The sequence below is a fragment of the Phyllostomus discolor genome, chromosome 9, assembly GCF_004126475.2.
Source record: "Phyllostomus discolor isolate MPI-MPIP mPhyDis1 chromosome 9, mPhyDis1.pri.v3, whole genome shotgun sequence".
Classification (NCBI taxonomy): Eukaryota; Metazoa; Chordata; class Mammalia; order Chiroptera; family Phyllostomidae; genus Phyllostomus; species Phyllostomus discolor.
The window spans coordinates 62053755-62080189 of NC_040911.2; the positions used below are offsets into that span (position 1 = coordinate 62053755).

At 38.4% G+C, this 26435-nt stretch overlaps 1 long non-coding RNA gene across 1 annotated transcript; it reads left to right on the forward strand.

The window, feature by feature from the left end:
* The first annotated feature begins 1274 nt into the window (after window positions 1-1274).
* LOC118496902 lies at window positions 1275-25596 on the forward strand. Its single transcript, XR_004899462.1, has 4 exons — window positions 1275-1306; window positions 5343-5350; window positions 16084-16200; window positions 25577-25596. It is a non-coding gene; the product is annotated as an uncharacterized LOC118496902 (long non-coding RNA).
* Window positions 25597-26435: the final 839 nt, after the last annotated feature.

Below are 26435 nucleotides of genomic sequence, written 5' to 3' on the forward strand. Positions count from 1 at the left end.
CAGTACCCAATACAAACAACTGAACAAGATTTCTTTAAACCTTGTACACACAGAAGAACCAGCTTCAACACAACCTGCCCTCACCAGCACAACAAAATACAGAAGGTGGTGGACAGAGTGACCCACATTTAACCAGCTGGTGGGAAGGAACCACCAAAGAAAGACTCAACAACAATCAAAACACAAAGGCAAACACAAAGCCAACTTAAATGACAGCCCAAGACCAGTGAGCTTGGGGGGTCAAGGAAAGAGCACCACTGAAACTCACTGCTACTCTACTAAAGAAGTTCACATCATAAACCGTGGGAGCCAGAACAGATCAATATAAGAAGCTGAGGTGAACAACAAGAGTCTCCCAAATAATGGGAAGACAAAGAAATAATCCCCAAATGAAAGGAAAGGAGGAAGCCTCAAAAAGAATGCTAAATGAAATAGAGGCAATTCAACTATCAGATATTGAATTCAAAGCATTGATTGTCAGGAAGCTCAATGAGCTCACAATGAGCTACGGGACACTACAGGGAAGCTACAATGAACTCAATGAAAACTACATCAGCATGAAAAAGGAAATAGAAACTCTCAACAAGGGCCAAGAGGAAATGAAGAATACAATTTCTGAACGGAAGAACACAGTACAAGGTATGAAAAGCAGGGTTGATGAAGCAGAAGATCGGATCAGTGAGCTAGAGGACAAAGTAGAAGAAAACACCCAGAAAGAGCAAGAAAAGGAAAAAGAGGCTCAGAAGAATGAAGAGTGATTAAGAGAAATGCAAGACACTATGAAACGTAATGATATCCGTATAATAGGGATACCAGAAGGAGAAGAAGAAGAACAAGAGATAGAAAACCTAGTTGAACAAGTGATGATGGAAAACTTCCCTAATTTGATGAGACAAAAAGTCATACAAATCCAGGAAACACAGACAGTCCCAGTCAAGAGGAACCCAAAGAGGCCCACCTCAAGATACATCATAATTAAAATGGCAAAATTTCAAGACAAAGAGAGAATCTTAAAGGCAGCAAGGGAGAAAAAGGAAGTAACATACAAGGGGGCCCAATAAGGCTAACAGCTGACTTCTCAATGGAAACACTCCAAGCCAGAAGAGAATGGCAAGAAATAATCCAAGTAATGAGAACCAGAGGCCTGCAACCTCGACTACTTTACCCAGCAATGCTCTCAATTAAGATAGAAGGCCAAATAAGAAGCTTCTCAGACAAAAGAAGTCTACAGGAATACACCTCCAATAAACCAGCTCTGCAAGAGATGCTGAAGGGACTGCTTTAAGGAAAGAAAGGAAAAGAGAGAGTGAGAGAGGATCACAGGTACATAAAAGGCAATGAATAAGTACCTATCAATAATAACCTTAAACGTAAATGGATTAAACACTCCAATCAAAACACATAGAATAGCTGATTGGATAAGAAAACATGACCCACACATATGCTGTCTACAAGAGACCCACCTCAGGATAAAAGATCTGCACATGTTGAAAGTGAAGGGCTGGAAACAAATTTTCCAAGCAAATGGACAGGAAAAAAAAGCTGGGGTAGCAATACTCATATCTGACAAAATAGACTTCCAAAGAAGGACCATAAAGAGAGACCCAGAAGGTCATTTCATAATACTCAAGGGAAGAATTCACCAAGAAGACATAAATATTGTAAATATATATGCACCCAACATAGGAGCACCCAAATACATAAAGAAAATCTTAGAGGACTTCATGAAAGATATGGACAGAAATACAATTATTGTGGGGGATTTTAACACCCCTCTATCAAAAATGGACATATCTTCCAAACAAAATATCAACAAAGATAATGTGGCATTGAACAATACCCTAGACGAAATGGGCTTTACTGATATTTACAGAGCCCTCCATCCCAAAGAAGCTAAATATACATTCTTTTCAAATGTACATGGAACATTTTCAAAGATTGACCACATGATAGGACACAAAACAAGCCTCAACAATTTCAAAAAAATTGAAATCATACCAAGCGTTTTCTCGGATCACAAGGGACTGAAACTAGAAACCAACCCCAAGGAAAAAACAAAACAAAACACTCAAATTCATGGAGATTAAACAGCATGCTATTAAACAATGAATGGGTCAAGAATGATATTAGGGAAGAAATCAAACGGTTTTTTGGAAACAAATGAAAACGAACTCACAACAACCCAAAACCTATGGGACACAGCCAAGGCAGTCCTGAGAGGGAAGTTCATAGCGATACAGGCCCACCTAAAAAAGTTAGAAACATTTCAAAAAAACAACCTAACCCTACGTCTACAAGAACTCGAGGAACAACAACAAAGACAGCCCAGAGCAAGCAGAAGGGAGGAAATAACCAAAATCAGAGCAGAATTAAATGACATAGAAACTAAAAGCACAATTCTAAAGATCAATGAATCCAAGAGTTGGTTCTTTGAAAAGATAAACAAAATCGACAAGCCTTTAAGCAGACTCATCAAGAAAAAAAGAGAGAAAACCCAAATAAACACAATCAGAAATGAAAGAGGAGAGATTACAACAGATACCACAGAAATACAAAGGGTTGTAACAAATTACTACAAAGAGCTGTATGCCAAGAAGTTTGAAAACCTAGATGAAATGGACAAATTTCTAGAAAAATATAACCTTCCAAAACTCAATAAAATGGAAGCAGAAAGCCTGAACAAACCAATAACAGCAAAATAAATTGAAGCAGTAATCAAAAAACTTCCAACACACAAAAGCCCTGGACCAGATGGTTTCACAAGAGAATTCTACAAAGCATTTAAGGAAGAACTAACACCTATCTTTCACAGACTATTTCAAAAAATCCAAAAAGATGGAAGACTCCCAAACTCTTTTTATGAGGCCAACATCATCTTAATTCCAAAACCAGAAAAAGACACAACAAAGAAAGAAAACTACAGGACAATATCGCTGATGAACATTGATGCTAAAATCCTCAACAAGATACTGGCAAACAGCATCCAACAGTACATTAAGAAGATCATACACCATGACCAAGTGGGATTCATTCCAGGTATGCAAGGATGGTACAATATTTGCAAATCAGTAAATGTAATACATCGTACAAACAAAAGCAAAGACAAAAACCACATGATCATATCAATAGATGCAGAAAAAGCATTTGATAAGGTACACCACCCATTTATGATAAAAACACTCAGTAGAGTGGGAAAAGAGGGAGCATTCCTCAACATAATAAAGGCCATATATGAGAAACCTACAGCCAACATTATACTCAATGGGCAAAAATTAAAATCTTTTCCTCTAAGAACAGGAACAAGACAAGGATGTCCACTTTCACCACTTCTATTCAATATAGTACTGGAAGTTCTAGCCACAGAAATCAGACAAGGAAAATAAATAAAAGGAATCCAAATCAGAAAGGAGGAAACAAAACTCTCACTGTTTGCAGATGACATGATAGTGTACATAGAAAATCCTATAGACTCTACCAAAAAACTGCTTGACCTAATAAATGAATTTGGCAAAACAGCGGGATACAAAGTCAATATCCAGAAATCAAAGGCATTTCTGTACACCAACAATGAAACAGCAGAAGGAGAAATCAAGAAAAAAGTCCCATTTGAAATAGCAAAAAGAAAAATAAAATACCTAGGAATAAATCTAACCAAAGAGGTAAAAGACCTGTATTCAGAAAACTACATAACACTGAGGAGAGAAATCAAGGAAGACACAAACAAATGGAAACATATACCATGTTCATGGATTAGAAGGATTAATATCATCAAAATGTCCATACTACCGAACGCAATTTACACATTCAATGCAATACCTATTAAAGTACCAATGGCATATTTCACAAACATAGAACAAACCCTTCAACAATTTATATGGAACCATAAATGACCCCGAATAGTTGCTGCAATTTTGAGAAAGAAGAGTAAAGTAGGAGGGATCACAATACCTGACACTAAACTATACTACAAGGCAACTGTAATCAAAACAGCCTAGTACTGGCATAAAAACAGGCACATGGACCAATGGAACAGAACAGAGAGCCCAGAAATAAACCCAAGCCTCTACAGTCAGTTAATATTTGACAAAGGAAGCAGCAACATAAAATAGAATAAAGAATGCCTCTTCAACAAATGGTGTTGGGAGAACTGGACAGCTACGTGCAAAAAAAATGAAACTCGAGCACCAACTTACACCTTATACAAAAATAGATTCAAGGTGGATAAAAGACTTAAATATAAAGTGTGACACCATTAAAGTCCTAGAAGAGAACATAGGTAGGAAAATCTCAGATATTTCACACAGAAACTTTTTTACTGACTTGTCTCCTAGAGCAAGGGACATAAAGGAAAGAATAAACAAATGGGACCTCATCAAAATTAAAAGCTTTTTCACAGCTAAAGAAAGCAGTATCAAAATAAAAAGACAACCAACTGTATGGGAAAACATATTTGCCAATGATACCTCAGACAAGGGTTTAATCTCCAAAATATATAAAGAACTTACACGACCACACTCTAAGAAAACAAGTAACCCAATTAAAAAAATGGGCAAAGGATCTGAACAGACAGTTCTCCAAGGAGGACATACAAAAAATCCAAAGACACATGAAACGATGTTCAATATCGCTAGCTATCAGAGAGATGCAAATTAAAACCACAATGAGATACCACTTCACACCAGTCAGAATGACCATCATAAACAAAGCAACAAACAACAAGTGTTGGAGAGACTGTGGAGAAAGGGGGTCCCTAGTGCAATGTTGGTGGGACTGCCGACTGGTACAACCACTATGGAAAGCAGTTTGGAACTTCCTCAGAAAACTAAAAATGGATCTGCCTTTTGACCCGGCAATTCCACTGCTGGGACTCTATCCTGAGAATACTAAAACACCAATTCAAAAGAACCTATGCACCCCAATGTTCATAGCAGCACAATTCACAATAGCTAGGTGCTGGAAGCAACCTAGATGCCCATCAGTAAATGAATGGATCAAAAAACTATGGTACATTTACACAATGGAATTCTATGCAGCAGAAAGAAAGAAGGAGCTCATACCCTTTGCAACAGCATGGATGGAGCTGGAAAGCATTATGCTAAGCGAAACAAGCCAGGCAGTGAAAGATAAATACCACATGATCTCACCTTTAACAGGAATCTAAACAACAAAACAAAACAAAAAAACTAACAAAATATAACCAAAGATACTGAAATAGGGGATAGTCTGACAGTGACCAGAGGGGAGAGAAGAGGGAATTTCAGGGGGGAATGGGTAGGGTTTACAGCAACAAATTTGGAGGACACATGGACAAAAACTAGGGGTGGGGGTAATGGGGGGAGAAGGGCAGAGGGTTGGGTGGGTGGGCTGGAATGGGAGTAGGGGGGAGAAAACTGTACTTGAACAATGATTAAAATAAAAAAAAAAAGAATAAGAAATAAGCCCAAAAAATCATAAAAGCTTGTGGAAAAAACCCATTTTTAGAATAAAAAAAAAGAAAAAAAAAAAGAAATTCGTTAACAAATCAAAAAGAACCTTTTGTGAAAATCCTGCCACTGCAAGTGCAGGGATTATGAAACAAGTTACAGTTTCACTTTTATTTTGTCTGCTCTCTCAGATCCTGTTTCTTGCTAATGAGGAGAGTGTAGTGGGTCAACATTTGCTGGTGGTGGAAAACTGTCAGGAAGGGCTGCCAGATATTCCAGGTACCTTAACCCTGCTTGTGGGTCTTGGATTCTCCCCCCAGTGTCTTGGACTGCAAGGGGAGACTCAAAATGCTAGGTGACCAACCTTTATATCATGCATTCCTGGATAAGCGAGAAATTATATTAAATTGTTTTGGAGGTCCCTATAAGACCCCTGCATGTCTCATGAATTGATCCCAGACACCCTCACTAGGTTCTGACTCACATGGGAACACCCAATTTCTCAAGCTGACGGGAGGCAGTGCATTTTGTCTTCAGAGTCTGGCAGATGCCAAATGTTCTCATACAAAACCTGTGACTAACACTCATTTCTCCAGGAAAGTGGTCTTTGGAGTCCAGTCAAAATCAAAACACTCCTTCACCATCTGCTTTTCCTTATGCAGGTGGATGGGAGGAAAAGTCAAAATCCAAAGGAATGCAAGAGGTGGCCTGAAAGAAAGAATCTGCTGATCACTTGTAAATAACCCTGTAACTTGTTGCTGCTTTTAAAATGGATTAATGGGAAACTCTTTGCTCTTTCTCCCAAGCCTAAACCTAGCTGGGGGTTGTGTCAAGGCATGGGTTTGTGAGTGCTTTAACAGTTTGCCTCTCTTTGAGTCAAATTTTGCTTGCAGCTTTCAGGAAACCTAGTGTTTGTCTCAGTCCCCATTCCAGGTTATCCTCTCATGGGTGTCTTCTAGTGGCAAGCACCCTAGTGACTTTTAACTGTTCAACCCATGCCTGCAGAGTGTAGCAAGTCATGCTTACTAGTAGACAAGAGATCTAGTCTTATCTCTTGGGAGAGAGCACAGCTCCTGCTTACTAAAGAAGGTGCAGATACAAAATGGCTGCAAGAGAGGGCGACCTTGGAAGAAATCCCTTTTTCTCTGAAATCCAACATACCCTACGACCTTACTGAAAAGCATTCAGCGTCATCTGCCCTTACCTGGGCTGATGCATACACTCCGACTAAGTTGGTGTGTTGTCCACAACGGTGGCTCACAGCCATGTGTCCCTGTTCTGTGGGCCAGATGATGCAGACTCTGGCCATCAGTGTCTGTGATGTTGTGGATGCAATGAAAAAATTCACAAGGACTGCAGAAGTTCTGTGGAGAAAAGGGAAAGCATGGCCACTCTCTGAGTGAGAGTGCCCCAACCCTTGCCTGGACAGACTTTTATATCTTTTTAGGAACATTACATCAAGAAAGGTCCTCATTCATTATGCTCAGGTTTGCTTTAGATGATTATTTTTACAGATAACAAAGAAAAGGGTGCTGTTGATTATTTCTCACAGAAAACAAAGAAGAGGATGTTGCAAATGCAAGGGAATGATAACAGTGATTGATCTGGTTACACTCTGTCCTTGGCATGGTTTAGCACAGACCTTAGGAACTTAGTTCAAAGATATGCATTAAAAATATGCTGTCTTAAGTCAGAGTGAGGGAGTCTTAGCAAAAGCAAGCCTCAAAGCAGCCTATATATAATGCAGGCCTGGTTCTCCATAAAAAAGCCCATCTGTGGGCCTGGCTCTTGTATGCCACCTGTTGCCTGTTGGTTTTCAGAACCAGAGCTGAACTACATTTACCATTGCCACCCAGGATGGTTCTCTATAATAAAGAATAAATTACAATGGGGATACAGTAGAGCTGAAATGCTTTAAGGAAAAACCTTACATGACATTATTAGTTTCACAATCTCTTTCTGATATTTCATCATTGTACAAAAACACCTTTGATTTCTGAATATTGCTTTTTTATCCCACTATTTTGCCAGATTAATTTATTAGGTCGAGCAGTTTTTTTGACAGAGTCTGTAGGATTTTCTATGTACACTATCATGTCATCTGCAAACAATGATCCTTTGGTTTCCTCCTTTCCAATTTGGATGCCTTTTATTTCTTTTTTTCATCTCATTGCTGTGGCTAAAACTTCTAATACTATGTTGAATAGAAGTGGTGAAAGAGGACATCCTTGTCTTGTTCCTGATCTTAGTGGGAAAGATTTTAGTTTTTTTCCCATTGAGTATATTGGCTGTTGGTTTCTCATATATGGCCTTTGTTATGTTGAGGAATGTTCCCTATACTCCCACTTTGCTGAGGGTTTTTATCATAAATTGGTGTTGTCTCTTATCAAATGTTATTTCTGTGTCTATTGATATGATATGATATTTATCTTTCTTTTTGTTTATGTGATATGTCATGTTTATTGATTTGCAAATATTGTACCATCCTTGTATCCCTGGGATGAACCCCATTTGATCATGGTGTATAATCTTTTTAATATATTGCAGATACAGTTTGCTAATATTTGTTGAGTATTTTAGCATCTATATTTACAGCAATATTGGCCTGTAGTGTACTGTTGGTGGGAATGTAGACTGGTGCAGCCAGCAAATTCTCACTGGTTTCAGATGGAAGGAGCTCACCAGCCCAGCTTGGGTTGGATCATGTGGCCAAAAGGTGGAGGAGGGTCTTATTTTATGAGCATGGCTGTTCCCACTATAACCATGTGATTGGAAATCTGGTTTTTGGAGTTAGACTCTAAATTTTGCTTTCCCCATCTCCAGTAGAAATGTTCCATGCATTTTATGGTGTGTGAAAAACAATATGAAATTTCCTCAGGTAGCTAAAAATGGAACTTCCTTTTGATGCTGCAATACCACTGTTGGGATTATACCCCAAGAATCTTGAAAGAGAAATTCAAAAGAACCTATTCACCTCAATTTCATAGCCACACAATTTACAATAGCCAAGTGCTGGAAGCAACCTAAATGTCCTCCAGTAAATGAGTGGATAAAAAACTGATACATTTACAGAATAAAATACTGCACAGCAGAAAGGAAGAAGGAGCTCCTACCCTTTGCAATGGCATGGATGGAACCAGAAAGCATTATGTTAAGTGAAATTAGCCAGGCAATAAGAGACAAATACCATATAATCTTACCTACAAGTGGAGCCTAATCAACAAAACAATCAAGTAAAATATAACCAGAAACATTGAAATAAAGAACAAATTGACAGTAACCAAGGGGAGCAGGAGAGGAATAATGGGGGAAAATAAGAGAAAGTCCATTAAGGAACATGTTTAAAGGACACATGGACAAAGTCAAAGGGGTAGGTTTGAGGGTGGGGGGGAGTGGATGGGTGGGACATGGGGCCCTTGTGGGGTGAAAATGGAGACAATTGTACTTGAATAACAATTTTTTTTTAAATAACAATATCTTTCAAACCCCAGGACAACTGTTAATATTTATTACACCACAAACCTTTATTTTTTATCTCTGGATTTCAAAAAATATTTAGTATTCTGTTTTTTAATCAGGATTCTTTTGACTATAGGTAGATTAAAACTTGCTGGGGAGCTTTGGGAATTGGTTATCAACTCTTGGAATTCCTCCACAAGAGTATCCTTGGGTCTCTGGACTGTAATAAACTACAATCCAGAGTTTTGATTGTAGTCCAAATCATTCTCTTTGTGTATCTCTCAGCCATGTTTTTCTCTGAGGGGCTGATTACTTTTCTTTCTACTGCTGATAAGCCTTTTATTTCTCACATCACAGTGAAGTGGGCAGCTCCTGGCAACTTCTCCATAAATCATGTTGTTTGGTAGTAGAAGATGCAGCCACTTCAGGACTGTATTCTTCTAGTCTTAATTCTTGCTGGTTTCAAATGGAAGAAGCTCATGGGCCCAATTTGGGTTGGATCATGTGGCCAAAAGGTCAGGGAGGGTCTTATTTTATGAACATGTCTGCTTCTACTATAACCATGTGATTGAAGACCTCGTGTTTGGAGTTAGATTCTAAAATTTTGCTCTCTCCACCTCCAGTAGAAATGTTCCATACATTTTATAGCTGTGAAGACAATCAATCAAACCTGTGGCTCTTGTGATTTGTTTTTAATAAAGCTAAAGTCCAGAGTCATCACTGAGATAATGAGAGTTTATTCAAGTTTTGTAGTTCATCATCAAGTGTGTTGAAGTTTACTTGTATCCATACTGGTGTTTATTGGCTATCAAAAAGCAGTACACTAGAGTCACTACTTCAAACAACACAAGATAGCACAATTTGATTTTTTTTTTAAATCTCTTTGTTAAGTAGCTCTAACGTTTAAAAGGATTGTGCCAGTTTTCCATTTGCTTTATACAAACTTTAAACAGTTTGTATAAACTTAGTTTATACAAACTGTTTAAATCTTAGTTTTTTTTACAGTTTATACAAACTGTAAAAATCTTAGTTTTGCCATGTTGTTTTTGTGAAAAAGTGAAAGTGCTTTACATCATTGAGAAAAAGGTATACTTTTATTCACACATAAACAGTAAACTTCATGCTAGAACTCAGTAGAGAATTATTACAATTTTGAATAAGAAGAAATAAAAATGTAAATTTTGGATAAGAAATAGCATAAAATAGAAAATTGCATGTACATTAGAGAAACTGGTACCTAAGTCTGAGGAGAATATTAAGATCCATGTCACACTTGCAGTATGCAAGTGATCCTAACATACAGTAAAATTAATGATTATTTGTTGAATGTAATGTGTGTTTTCAGGAATGTATTAAGGCTACTTATGGAGTAATTTTATGATACTTTGCCAAGTATTTATTGATTTAATTAAATCAACTATATAATATTTTGATTTAATCCCAATGAATGTTTTCTATTTGCTTGTTCAAATTAAAAGTGCATCCTGTGAACCAGGTGTAAATGTGGACAAATTTTTTTTCTTGGCTTTATATATCTCCAGAGGATAGAACTGGGGAACATTATGCTAAGTAAAATAAGCCAGGCAGTGAAATACAAATACCTCATGATTTCACCTGTAAATGGAACCTAATCAACAAAACAAACAAGCAAACACAATATAACCAGATACATTGAAATAAGAACAAACTGACAGTAACCAGAGGTGAGGGGGGAGGATATACCAGAGAAAAGAAGGGGAACAGTTGTCAAGAACAGGTATAAAATGCTCATAGACAAAGCCAAGGGGAGGTAGGATTGAGGGTGGAAGGTGGGTGTTGGTGGTTCAGGGGGGAGTGGTGTGGGGGAAATGGAGAAAACTGTACTTGAACAACAATGATTTTTTAAAAAAATATCATTTTGGTAAAATGAAAAGGAGATGGCAGTTCCTATGGCTGGTGCCTCATTCTCAGAGGTACTTCTAGAAAAATGCAGTTACCTCAAGGGCACACTTCTATTGCTATAGAAATTCTGTGCAAGTTCATTACTAGAAATAAAACAAATTTACTGGTTAGGATGAGTTTTGCTGTTAAGTGTTGGTAATTCACATCTTTCAACAATAGAATTGCCTGAGTTTCTCACAGAATAGTATCTAATTGTATGATCACCTTCATTCTCTCTCTCTCTCTCTCTCTCTCTATATATATATATATATATATATACACATACATACACACACACATATAATCTTATAAGGTTTGATGTCTCCAGTTTCAAAAATGTTTCTTAATCTTTCATGCCTTCAGGTAACCTGAAACACATCCTTGAAGCAGGGATGATATATACCTCTATGGCCAAGGAAATGGTAAATGAGCACAAACAGGTTTATTTTTGAGTAGATAGCCAAAAAGCCACAGGTGTATTAATCTCTGCCAAATAAGAAATGAAGGACTGTGCCAGTAACCAGAATGTGTAGAGACCTAGCCAGAAATGTTGCCATCCCCCCCCTACTTCTCAAGAGTTGGAGACTTGTATAGAACCATGCCCCCCAAACCCTATAGCTGACCTTTGTTGCTTCATAACTACCACAATTACCAGTGTTTAACATATTTACCAATTCTAGTTTGGATTATCTATGTGCGTGTTCTTGCCCCTACCAGGGAACACCAGAGTGAGTTATACTTGCAAATCCCTGCAATTCCAGTGACAGAAAATGCAGTTGTCTCCTCTCTGTCATAGCCTATCAACTTATCAATATTACTAAAAATAATTAGATATGTATTGTGTAACACTGTTCACATACCAAGTACTGTTACAGCAGCCCTACAAAGTAGGTGCTATTATATCCATATTGCTCAATATGAAATTGCAGCTCATAGAAATTAAATAATTTGTGAGTAATACCAACAACTAAATAGTAAAATGGTAGAGTCAGAATTGAACCCAAATCCATCTAAATTCATACTTTGTGTTTTTCTCACTTTGCCAGCATATATGTGCATATATGTGTGTGTATATTCTATATATGCATATACACATATGCATATATAGAATATAATAAACATGTATTATATAATATATATTTTATAATGTATAATACATAATATATTTATATGCAATATATATTTTAATGAAATAAATATTGTACTTCAGAGACTCAAATCTGTGTTTCAATTCAGAAAATATTTATTGACAATAAAAAACACATAGCTCAGCATCACAGGTCACAAGAAGAAGGAACAAAAAGTCTTGTGCCTTGTAATATGTCTAGGTTGCAAGCATGTATGTGGAAGAATTCCTTATTTTTCCCTAGTTGAGAAAAACTTGAAATATGTAAATAAGTCTAAAATTGGCCTATAAATGATGTTGGAAGTTGAAACATTAGGGTGTAATTTTGGCACAAGTTTTTCAAAGTGTTCTGAATCAGACTCTATCACTAACTTGCATAGATTTTTAGCCGTAAAAAAGACTATTTTAATACATAATAGTAAATAGAAAAATTAAAATTTATTAGAAGGTTAATAATTTGCAATTTGTTAACTTTGACAGTAATTCAGGTCAATAATTCATGTATTAATCCATTCAACATGCCATGGTACTTTGTTAGATGCTAGAGGTTATAATGGTGGAAAGAGAACCATAGCATATCTGGAAGAAAGAGAATTCTAGTGACCCTGTTCTCTCAGGGCTTTCAGTCTAGAAAGATAAGCAGCCAAGCCAAAAAGAAACTACATTGGAGTGTGACAAAGTTTTTGACAGGGACATACGATATGCTATTCAAGTCCAGAGAAGAAGCCCCTTATGTAAAGGAGTAATGCCCAAGCTAAGACCAGGAAAACATGTTAGCTTAACAAAGAACTCATAGAACAGAGGGACAATTTTTTAAGGAGAAGAAAATACATCTATCTAGACCTGCACATTTTTGTTGAACTGAATCAAGTTCAATATGAACAAAATACACGAGGGTTATGATGACAAGAAATGAGACCAGAAATGGTACCTGGGGGCAGATAATTAACATACCTATACTTTTTATTAAGGATACTGAAATTTATTCTAAGATAAATAGGAAGCCATGGAAAATTATATGCCAGTGAAGTGAGGTGATTGGATTTGCTTTTATCTTCAATCTGGGTAATAATTAGAGACTAAAAGCAGAGAGGCACAAGAGAATTAAGATGGTGGCAAGATAGGTGGGAGTGGAGTCCACTTCCCCCTGCACACAGTGGAACACCTAGCCAATCTTCTGAGGAACAGAGTGAACAGCCAACGGTATCCAGCTTATATGAAGGTTGGAAAAAAATTGTAGAGGACATTGAAAAATCCAATGGTAAGGATATTGCTTTAGGACAATAAGGTTCCTGGAACCAGTGTGGGGGCCAGGTAGGCTGGATCTCCAGGCTTGGATCTGCCAGGCCTTCCACAGGATTCTTGGAAGAGAGCCAGGTCAATGGCTCCCTCTCCAGACAAACAGGGAGGATACAGCAGCACCAGGATGGACCTGTATGCTTGAAGTAGCTGGGGGAAATAAAGATAAAGCAGCAAAGGCACAGGGGCAGTATCCACTCACTGAGACTGTAGATGCTGCCTGGGTCATTACTAGAGAACCTGGGGAGCTGGGTGATGCCTGAAAAGGGAGAAGAGTTGGGAATGACAGACCCTGACCCAGATAGTCTCTGGTCTGGTTGGAAAGTTGGGCAGTGTAAGAAGCCAGGCACTTGTTTGAAGTAGCAGGCTTGAACAGGAGGAATTTGTTTAAAAAAAAAAAAAAAGGAAGGTTCTCCCTGGTGGTTTAGGGGGTTCTCCTAGGCAGCAGACCCACATCCCCTGGCTGCGACCCTGAAACCTCCACAGCCTCTGCTGAGGGCACGTTCCTGCTACCACAACCACAGCCACACCCCTACCCCCTCTCTGGCCTCAGCTGTGGAGTACACCCACTTGTGTCTGAGGCCCCAGAAGCCCACACCTGACCCTGCTGAACCATGGCTGTGCCCTACTGCAGCAGCAGAGGAGGACACACCCCCATGCCTACAACTCCAGTGGTGCACACTCCACCAAGTCACACCCGCAGCTGTGCCCCCAACCTCACCACCACAGCAGCCACCACCACAGCAACAGAGGTGTACCAGCACCCTGCCTCAGCCACGACAGTGCTTCTGCCCTTCAGAGCCAGACTAGCTTGCTAAGAGGAAGGAAGAGGTGCCCCCTGCACAATAGAGCAGCAGGGCTCAGGGAGCTAGCAGTCCCCAGAAGGACTTAACCCAGTGGGGGAGCCAAACTACCCTGAAGAGATTTTGAGAGTCTCTAGCACCTAGGACAGCAAAGAGTGAAAAGGTTGTGTGTGAGTTGCCCCTAATTGGTGCACCTCAAGAACAGCACAATTGGTGGACTGAAGGCATTGTCATGGTGCAGAAGGGCACTGGGGGTCCAACAGTGAACTAAGGAACTGGACTGGCAGTTGAGTTCACTATTTCCTGGATCCAACTCACAATCTTTCCACCTTCTAACAAGAGTTTTAACTTTTTTCCACCCTTTCTAAAAAGTGACTAGCTAGCTGAAATATCACAGTTAACACTATACTTATCTACAGGAGCTCCTATGTCTTCTTTATGAGTTGGTACTCTAAATCCCATAGAATACACTTTCCATTATCTTAATGCACTTTCACCCCCTGCCAACTGATTACATAAAAGAGTAGGCGGCACTTGTGAACAGCAGTATACCTGCTGGAGGAGAGAACACACCAATGAAAGAACAACAAGCAGATAATAACAGAAGAAGGTGAAGGAGTGAGTGGAAGCCACATTAACCTCCACCCAGAACCAATCTGGAATTGCAAATAATTGTGAAGAAATTACCCAGAACAAACAACTGAACGATAGCGAGAGAGAAACCTCAAAAATTTGGACAACCCGAAGAACCAGCATCAACACATCCTGTACACACCCGCACAACAGCATACAAGATGCATTAGGCAGAGTGAAACTCATTTAACAATCTGGGGAAAAGGACCCACCAAAGAAGAACCAACAACAATCAAAACCCAAAGACATCCAGAGAGCCAACATAAATGACAGCCCAAGAGCAACAACTTCAGGAGATCAAGGAGATTGTACCACTGAACCTCACAGTTCTCCTACCATAGAAGTTCACACCATAAACCCAGAAAGTCAGAACAGATCAATTTAAGAAGCAGAAGCTAACAAGAAGCATCTCACAAACAGTGGGAAGATAAAGAAACAAACCCAAAATGAAAGGAAAGAAGAAAGCCTCAGAAAGAATGCTAAATGAAATAGAGGCAAGTCAACTATCAGATATTGAGTGTAAAGCAATAATTATAAGGAAGCTCAAAGAGCTCACAGAAAGTTGCCAAAAACTACAGGGAAATTACAATGAAATCACTGCAAACTATATCGACATGAAAGAGGAAAGAGAAACTATTGACAAAGGCCAAAAAGAAAATTAAGAATAAAATTTCCAAATTGGAGAACACAGTAGAAGGAGTCAAAAGCAGGCTTGATGAAGCAGAGAATTGAATTAGCTAGCTGAAGGACAAGGTAAAAAAAAAAAAAAAACAAAAAAAAACAACAACAACAAAAAAAAAAAACACCCAGAAAGAGCAAGAAAAGAAAAAAAAAAAAAAGACTCAGAAAGAAAGAAGAGGTGTTAAGGAAAATGCAGGGCAATATAAAACGTAATAATATCCATATAATAGGGATACCAGAACAACAAGAAGAACAAAGAATAGAAAACCTGTTTGCAAAAGTAATGATGGAAAGCTTCCTTAATTTGATGAGAGAGAAAGTTACACAAATCTAGGAAACACAGAAAATCCCAATCAAGAGGAACCCAAATAAGCCCACTTTAAGACACATCATAATTAAAATGGCAAAATTCCAAGACAAACAGAGAATCTTAAAGGCAGCAAGAGACAAGCAGGATGTAACATACCAGGTAGCCCTGATAACACAAGCAGCTGACTTTTCAATGGAAATGCTCCATGCCAGAAGGGAATAAGAAGTACTATTCCAAGCAATGAAAAACACTGGCCTACAAGCAAGATTACTCTACATAACAAGGTTCTCAATTAAAATGAAAGGACAACTAAGGAGCTTTCTAGACAAAAAAAAAAAAAAGCCTCAGAGAATATACCTCCTCCAAACAAGCTCTGCAAGAGATGCTAAAGGGTCTGCTTCAAAGAGGAAATAAACAAGTGACAGAGAGAACACAGGTATGAAAAAATGGCAGTGAAAAAGTATCTATCGATAATAACCTGAAACCTAAATGGATTAAATGCTCCTATCAAAAGACATAGAATAGCTGAATGGGTAAGAAACTATGGTTCATACATAGACTGCCAACAAGAGACCCATCTCAGAACAAAACACATTCACAGACTGAAAATGAAGGGTGGGAAACAAATATTCCAAGCAAATGAAAGGGGGGCGGGATGCTGGAGTAGTAATACTCATATCAGACAAAATAAATTTCAAAACAAGGGCCATAAACAGAGACCCAGAAGGTCACTTCATAATACCCAAGGAAAGAATCTATCAAGAAAGCATAAACATTGTAAATATATGTGTTCCAAACTTAGGAGCATGGAAATGCATAAAGAAAATCTTGGAGGACTTCAAAGAAGATATTGACAGTAACACAATTATAGTAGGGACTTTTAATCGCCCACTGTCAAAAATGAGTAGATCTTCCAAACAAAGTATCAGGGAATACACTGTGACATTGAACAATGTCCTATATCAAATGCACTTAATTGATAAATATAGAACCTTTCACCCCAAAGAAGCAAAATACACATTCTTTTCAAATGCACATGGAACAGTCTCAAAGATAGAGCACATGATAGGATTCAAAAGAAGCCTCAACAAATTCAAGAAAATTAAAATTATATCAAGCATTTTCTGTGACCACAAGGGACTGACACTAGAAACCAACCTCAAGGAAAAAACTCAAAATATTCAAGCTCATGGAGATGGAATAACATGCTATTTAACAATAAATGAGATAAACATGGGATCAGGAAGAAATAAAAAAAAGAAAACCTTTCCTGAAAAAAATGGAAGTGAACTCAAAATAATCTGAAATTTATGGGACACAGTGAAGGCATCCTGAAGGGGAACCTCATAGTGACATGAGTCTACCTAAACAAGATGGAAACATTTCAAATAAACAACCTAACTGTATACATACAAGAACTCAAAGAACAAAGAGCCCAGAGCTAGTAGAAGAAAGGAAATAGCAAAGATTAGAGCAGAATTAAACAACATGAAGACAAAAGGATCAATCCTAAGGATCAATACATCCAGGATATAGTTATTTAAGAAGGGAAACAAAATTGGCAAGCCTTTAAGAGACTCATCAAGAAAAAGAGAGAATGGACACAAATAAATATAATCAGAAATGAGAGAGAAGAGATTACATGTGATACCACAGAAATACAAAGGATTACAAGAAATTACTATGAATAACTATATGTCAAGAAATTTGAAAACCAAGGTGAAATGGACAAATTTCTAGAAACATAATATTCCAAAACTCAATGAAGAAGCAGAAAGCCTGAACAGACCAATAACAGCTGACAAAATTGAAGCAGTAATCAAAAAACTTCTGGCACACAAAAGCCCTGAACCAGACAGTTTCACTGGAGAATTTTACAAAGTATTTAAGGAAGAGTTAACCTCTATTCTTCACAGGCTATTCCAAAAGATCCAAGAAGGTGGAAGACTCCCAAACTCTTTTTATGAAGCTAGGGTCATCCTAAACCCAAAACTAGATAAAGACATAACAAAGAAAGAAAACTAAAGGCCAATACTGCTGATTAACATAGACACTAAAATCCTCAACAAAATATAAGCAAACTGCATATTGCATCCAGCAATATGTGGAAGAGACCATGATCAAGTGGAATTCATCCCAGGGGTGTATGGTTGGTACAATATTGACAAATCAATAAATGTATTCTATCATATAAAAAAGCAAGACAAAATCACATGATCATATCAAGAGATGCAGAAAAAGCCTTTGATAAGGTACACCACCCATTTATGATAAAAACACTGAGCAAAGTAGGAGTGCAGGGAGCATTCCTCAACATAAGAAAGGCCATATATGTGAGACCCACCACCAACGTCATACACAATTGGCAAAAACTTAGAGGCGTTCCACTGAGATCAGGAACAAGACAAGGATGTCTTCTTTCAGCACTCCTATTGAACATAGTATTGGAAGTCCTAGACACAGCAATCAGGCAAGAAAAAGAAATGAAACACATCCAAAATGGAAAGGAGGAAGCAAAACTGTTCTTGTTTACAGATGACATAATAGTGTAATAGAAAATCCTGTAGACCCACCAAAAAAAAAAAAAATACTTGATCTAATATGTGAATTTGGCAAAAAAAGTGAGATACAAAGTCAATATTCAGAAATCAAAGGCATTTTTGTACATCAACAATGAAATATCAGAAACAGAAATCAGAAAAAAAGTCCATTCATATAGCAAAAAGAAAAATAAAATACCCAGGAATAAATCTAACCAAGGATGTAGTACACCTACAACAGTAAACTACACAACACTGAAAAAAGTAATTAAGGAAGGCATAAACAAATGGAAGCATGTACCATGTTCATGGAGTGGAAGAATTAGCATCATCAAAATTTCCATACTATCCAAAGCAACTTATAGATTCAATACATTACCTATTAAAATACCAATGAAATATTTCAGAGATATAGAACAAACATTTCAAAAATATATATGGAACCATAAATGACCCCAAATAGCTTCAGCAATTTTGATAAATAAGAACAAAGTAGGAGGGATCACAATACCTGATATCAAACTGTATTACAAACCACTGTAATCAAAACAACCTGGTATTGGCATGAGAACAGACATATAAACTGAGGAAACAGAGCAGAGAGCCCAGAAATAAACTGAACTCTCTGTGGTCAATTAATATTTGACAAATGGGGAAGCAGAATAAAATGGAGCAAAAATCTCCTCTTCAACAAATGGTGTTGGGAGATCTGGACAGCTACATGCAACAAAAAAAAAAAAAAAAAGGAAAAAAAAAGAAAAGAAACTTGATCACCAACTTAAAAACACACTTAAAAATAAATTCAAGGTAAATAAAAAACTTAAGTATAAGCTGTGCCACCATGAAAGTACCAGAGGATAACATAGGAAAATCTAAAGCATTCCATGCAGTAATATTTTCAGTAACATTTCCTCTAGAGCAAGGGATATAAATGAAAGAATACATTTCATTCTCATCAAATTCAAAGGTCTCTGCATGCCTAAAGAAAGCATTAAAATAAATAAAATGGGACCTCATCAAATGGGACCTCATCAAATTCAAAGGTCTCTGCATGCCTAAAGAAAGCATTAAAATAAATAAAAAGGACCAGCTATGTGGAAAACATATTTGCCAATGATACATTGGACAAAGGTTTGATCTCTAGAATACATAAATAACTCATGGGACTCCACTCCAGGAAGACAATCAACCCAGTAAAAAAATGGTCCAAGGACTTGAACAGACACTTCTACAAGGAGGACATACAGAAGGCCAAGAGAACTGTGAAAAGATCCTCTGCTTCACTAGCATTGCATATTAAAACCACAATGAGATACCACTTCATACCTGTGAGAATGGCCATCATCAACAAATCAACAAACAAGTGCTGGTGAGGTTGTGGAAAAAGGGAACACTAGTGCACTGTTGGTGGGAATGCAGACTGGTACAGCCACTGTGGAAAATAGTATGAAATTTCCTCAAAAATCTAAAAATGGAACTGCCTTTTGACTTGGCAGTTCCACTGCTGTCATTATATTCTAAGAACCCTGAAATACTAATCCAAAAGAACCTTTGCACCCCAATGTTTATAGCAGCACAATTTACAATAGTGAAGTGCTGGAAGTAACCTGTAATGCCCTCCAGTAAATGAGTGGATAAAAAAACTGTGATATGTTTACATAATGGAATACTACACAGCAGAAAGGAAGAAAGAGTTCCTACCCTTTATGATAGAATGGATAGTACTGAAGAGCATTATGCTAAATAAAATAAGCCAGGTGGTGAGGGACAAATATATGTTTTCACCATTAAGTGAAACCTAGTCAACCAACCAAAAAAAAAAAAAAGCAAAATATAACTAAAGATATTAAAATTAAGAACAATCTGAAGGGAGGTAGGGGTAGATAATGGGGGTAAGTGGGGGGGGGGGTTCAGGAACTACTGTAAAGAACATATGGACAAAATCAAGGGGGATGGAAACAGTGGTGGGAGGTAGGAATGGCTGGGGTGGGGGTGCGTGGGGTATGTTAAATGCAGGCAACTTTTATTGAACAGTAAAACAATTAAAAAAAAATAAAAGCAGAGGGACAAGCTAAGAACCTGTGCCAGTAAGTAATGGGTGATTGTGGCCTGAACTAGAGAGCTGGAGATGAATATGGAGAGAATATGACATTTATCTGTTATATAGGCAGTAGAGTCTACTAGACAAGGCATTTGATTAAAATGAATAGAAAGCATTAAACATGTAGAAGAAGAAGTCAAGAATGACCCTGAGATTTTTGTACTGCTCCTATAATCCCTCAGACCTTATCATTTGGTGCATGTCATCCCAATGCTATCACCAGCATGTTCATGTCTTTACCTGAGTGAGCTTTCATGTGGCAGGTGTTGAATGAACACCCCCTTGGAGGAGGTCTCAAGAGAGAAGTGGTGAGAGTTGGTGGAATCTCTTTCCCCTCCCTGGGTTGAACAATGCTGTGCATATTTTACAGCAGAAGAGACTGAATTGCCCATTAAGTGGACTAGCTTAATTACGCGCATTTCATTGGCTCCTCTCCCTTTCACTTATTTACTTTTCTACTGGTCTTCTGTAGAATCATATCCCAAATGAACTATTTTAAAGCACATCATTGTCTAAGTCTCCATCTACTTCTAGGGGAACCCAAGCTAAGGCACCTGAATTGTACAGTTGGATAGAAGACTACACACAGATTTAGGGGACACCCAGAAAGAGACTCATATGTGGCAGGCATATATGTGCATGGACAGCTTATTTTTCCCTCATTTGGAAAAAGCTTGAAATACATGGATAAGTCTGAAATCGTCTTATCAAAACTAGTTTGGAAGTTGAATGGTGATTGGAGTCAGTGGAGAAAAATATCAAAAGACCATTTCTAGAAACTTTGAGCTTGAATGGCAGGAGACATTCAAGCCAAGGTGGTCCTCTGGACAGTTAGTAAGTGGGTCTAAAGTGCAGAAGAAAGTACTCAGCTGGATGCAAAGACTTGTATATGGGAAGAAGAGAAAGTGTTTGATAAGACAAGGGCATACCCTTGAGAAAAGCCACCACTCAAGGTGGGCTCAGAGAAAGTTTCTTGCTTAGAAGATGGTGAGGAAGTGTGCAGAAACAAAAGAAAACAACAGAAAATGAAGGCGATTCTGAAGGGCAAGGTTCAAATAATACTTTCACTTAAACTGTCAGCTCCATGAATTTTTCTAATAAACTCTGGTAAGTCCAGTTTGTACATTTCATGTTAATCACATCCTATTCATTTCCCTGATTCTAGTCCCCTTTCCAAATCCTGCCACCATACCATGTTATGAAATTGGAAATCTGTAGAAATGTGGCAGGTAACTTATTTGTATTCCTTCTATTTTCAAGTTCTATCTCACTGTCAATAACTGTGAGAACATTAGAATTGCAAAAATAAATTCCCTCTGATGCACTCACTTGCTAGTTAATGCATGAAAATATTAAATAAATAGTATGGGGATTTTAGCCCTGACTGGAGTAGCTCAGTGGATTGAGCAGAAGCCTGTGAACTGAAGGGCCACTGGTTAGATTCCTGGTCAGAGCACGTGCCTGGGTTGTGGGCCAGGTCCCTAGTAGGGGGTGCATGAGAAGCAACCACACATTGATGTTTCTTTCCCTCTCTTTCTACTTCTCTTCTTTTCTCTCTAAAAATAAACAATTTTTTAAAAATTATGGGGATTTTAGATTAATCACATAAACAAAAATCACCTTTAATTTTTCTCATGACAAGTTATTTTTCTAAAAACATATTGATTACAGATTCAATGTAAATAATAGTAAATAACACAAAGCCCATTCCCCAGTCTTTTCCCATCATGATTTGAAATGCAACCTTGATCATCCTCAGACCTCTTATTTATTCTGAGCATCTGCATTCTCAGAAGAGAGAATTCACTTCTCTTTGCTTCCTCAACTTTATTTGCAGCACTGTTGAAATCACTTGGGGGGCTAAGATGGCATCGGAGTAGGAAGAAGCAGATTCTGCTTTCCTCTGCTCAGGGGAGAAAATCCTGACCGATCTATGGAATAGAGAGGCAAGCAACCAACATACTTTAGCATTTTTGAAAATAGGGGACCAAGGATTGTGGCAGAATCGAAAGAACAAAGAATGGACCCTAAGGGGAGTGCTGCCACAAGGTAGGGTCCCGGGACCAGTGTGTGGTCCCTGGGCTGCAGCCCCAGGTCCCAGGCTGCTGCTGGGTTAGCCACAGGGTCATTGGGAGAGAGCCAGGTCAACTGCTCCCTCCCCAGCCAAACAAGGTCTGAGTGGCTCTGGGAGGAATTCAGGTGCTGGCAAACACACGGGGGCTGTGAGCACATTTGGAGGCAGTGGACACCAAAGGAGCTGAGTCATGCAGCGGACCTGGACCCCCACAGTCACCGGTCTGGCTGGAGCTTTTGGCAGTGGAAGAAGCCAGGCCACTGTGGGGAGCGGCGGGCTTGAATGGGAGGAATTTCTCAAGAGGAAGGGGTGAATAGACACAGACACTGTTTGGGGAATTCTCCTAAAGTGATCAGTGGCTCAAGCCTCCCTGCTACCCAGCCATGGACACGCCAGTGCATGGGGCGCGAGTGCAGGGAGAGCATCTCTGCACCCCAGTCCACAGCAGTAACCCTGGGGAAAGACCTGATTCCCACACCCAGGCGCCAAGGCTGAGGAGCCGGTGTGAACTCCTCTGGCCACAGAAGAAAAAAAAAACAAATCATCCTTCAGCTTGCCTCGGCCAGCAAGAGCAGAAATACTGGTTTGGCCACTTTGAAACCAAGAGACTTTTTAATTTGATTCTATTTTTTAACAATTTTTAATTTTTTAATTTTTATTGTTTTTATTCTCTTTGATTTTTCTTTTTCCTCTCTTACCAGATTTCTTGTTTTATTCCTTCCTCCTTCCTGTCCTCCAATTTTATCTCTTCTTCCTTCCTTCGTCTGCCTTTTCTATTTTTTACTTTTTAAAATTTTTTTCCAAATACCTACAAGTGAGACAAAATCCTGGATCTGTGAAAAGACCAAAGTTGAACTCAAAGAAGGGGCATCACAACAGCTGGGACAGTGAGATAAATGTCACTCTACTATTACAGAGAACCTGTAAGTTATTGCATATTTGTATTATTATTATTTTTCCAGTGTTCCTACATCTTTTTTAACAATATTTTTATATCCCTCTTCTTTTTGTATAGCCTGCTTTGCTAGGCTGGTTTTATTGTATGACCTCACAGCTTTCCCCTGATATCTCTTTCTATACTGTATTACTAATCTACTGTCCATTAACTCACCTGTGTCCCATCAGCATACTACTCGATGTTCTGTACTCCCTATTCTTGTTACCTAGATCTCATAGACTCTGTCATATGAATGTTGCCATAATATTATTGTAAATAACTGCTGTTCCATGCAATTGTAATTACTACACAACACCCCCAACCCCCAGATATTAGCCCATTTCAAAGTTTCCTAAACTCTCTTACTATAGTGGTTAACTCTATTCTCTCACACACTACACCTATTTACTATCATTTACACTCACCTTACCCCAGAATCTGACCGCCCACAACCTCTCTGCTTTATAGATCCAACTCACAATCCTTCCTCCCCCAACAAGAGTCTTATCTTCTTTCCATCCTTTCTAAAAATCAGCTAGCTGGGTGGAAGACCACGGTTAACACTATACATAGTCAAAGGATCTCCTATATCTTCCCTACTTGCTACTACTGTAAATAGCATAGAATTCTCTGTTGCTGGCTTAAACCATTTTGCCTTCCTCCTCCAACTGATGACAAAAAAGAATAGGTGGAGGAGGTGAACACCAGGATACCCACTGGAAGAGGAACCCCCAAAACAAAGGAACCACTAACAGATAACAACAGAAGAAGGTGGAGGAGGGAGTAGTAACCACACAAACCTCAATCCAGGACCTATATGGAAATACAACTAAACAGTAGAGACAGTACCCAATACAAACAACTGAACAAGATTTCTTTAAACCTTATACACACAGAAGAACCAGCTTCAACACAACCTGCCCTCACCAGCACAACAAAATTGAGGAGGTAGTGGACAGAGTGACCCTCATTTAACCAGCTGGTGGGAAGAAACATCAAAGAAGGACTCAACAACAATCAAAGCAAAAAGGTAAACACAAAGCCAACTTAAACAACAGCCCAAGACCAGTGAGCTTGGGAGATCAGGGAAACAGCACCATTGAAACTCACTGCTATTCCACTAAAGAAGTTCACATCATAAACCCAGGGAGGCAGAACAGATCAATATAAGAAGCTGAGGTGAACAACAAGAGTCTCCCAAAAAATGGGAAGACAAAGAAACAATCCCCAAATGAAAGGAAAGGAGGAAGCCTCAGAAATAATGCTAAATGAAATAGAGGCAATTCAACTATCAGATATTGAGTTCAAAGCAATGATTGTCAGGAAGCTCAATGAGCTCAAAATGAGCTACCAGAAACTACAGGGAAGCTACAATGAACTCAATGAAAACTACATCAGCATAAAAAAGGAAATAGAATCTCTCAACAAGGGCCAAGAGAAAATGAAGAATACAATTTCTGAACTGAAGAACACAGTAGAAGGAATGAAAACCAGGATCGATGAAGCAGAAGGTCGGATCAATGAGCTAGAGGATAAAGTAGAAGAAAACACCCAGAAAGAGCCAGAAAAGGAAAAGAGGCTCAGAAAGAATGAAGAGGGATTAAGAGAAATGCAAGACAATATGAAACGTAATAATATCCGTATAATAGGGATACAAAAAGGAGAAGAAGAACAAGGGATAGAAAATCCATTTGAAAAAGTAATGATGGAAAACTTCCCTAATTTGATGAGACAAAAAGTCACACAAATATAGGAAACACAAAGAGTCCCAATCAAGAGGAACCCAAAGAGATACACCTCAAGACACATCATCATTAAAATGGCAAAATTTCAAGACAAAGCGAGAATCATAAGGCAGGGAGGGAGAAAGAGGAAGTAACATACAAGGGAGCGCCAATAAGCCTAACAGGTGACTTCTCAATGGAAACACTCCAAGCCAGAAGAGAATGGCGAGAAATAATCCAAGTAATGAGAACCAGAGGCCTGCAACCGCGACTACTTTACCCAGCAAGGCTCTCAATTAAGATAGAAGGCCAAATAAGAAGCTTCTCAGACAAAAGAAGTCTAAAAGAATACACCTCCAATAAACCAGCTCTGCAAGAGATTCTAAAGGGACTGCTTTAAGGAAAGAAAGAAAAAGAGAGAGTGAGAGAGGATCACACGTACATAAAAGGCAATGAATAAGTACCTGTCAATAATAACCTTAAACGTAAATGGATTAAATGCTCCAACCAAAAGATATAGAATAGCGGATTGGATAAGAAAACAAGACCCACACATATGCTGCCTACAAGAGGCCCACCTTAGGATAAAGGATCTGCACGGGCTGAAAGTGAAGGGCTGAAAACAAATTTTCCAAGCAAATGGACAGGAAAAAAAGCCGGGGTAGCAATACTCATATCTGACAAAATAGACTTCCAAAGAAGGACCATAAAGAGAGACCCAGAAGGTCATTTCATAATACTCAAGGGAAGAATCCACCAAAAGACATAAATATTGTAAATATATATGCACCCAACATAGAGCACCCAAATACATAAAGAAAATCTTAGAGGACTTCAAGAAAAGTATTGATGGCAACACAATTATTGAGGGGGATTTTAACACCCCAGTATCAAAAATGGACAGATTATCCAAACAAAATATCAACAAAGATATTGTGGCATTGAACAATACCCTTGATAAAATTGGCTTTACTGATATATACAGAACACTCCATCACAAAGAAGCTAAATACACATTTTTTTCAAATGTACATGGAACATTTTCAAAGATTGACCACATGATAGGACACAAAAGGCCTCAATAATTTCAAAAAATTGAAATCATACCAAGCATTTTCTCGGATCACAAGGGACTGAAACTAGAAACCAACCCCAAGGGAAAAAAAACCAAAACACACAAAATCATGGAGATTAAATAGCATGCTATTAAACAATGAATGGGTCAAGATTGATATTAGGGAAGAAATCAAAAGGTTTCTGGAAACAAATGAAAATGAACTCACATCAACCCAAAACTTATGGGACACAGCTATGGCAGTCCTGAGAGGGAAGATCATACTGATACAGGCCCACCTGAAAAAGATAGAAACCTTTCAAACAAACAACCTAACCTTACATCTACAAG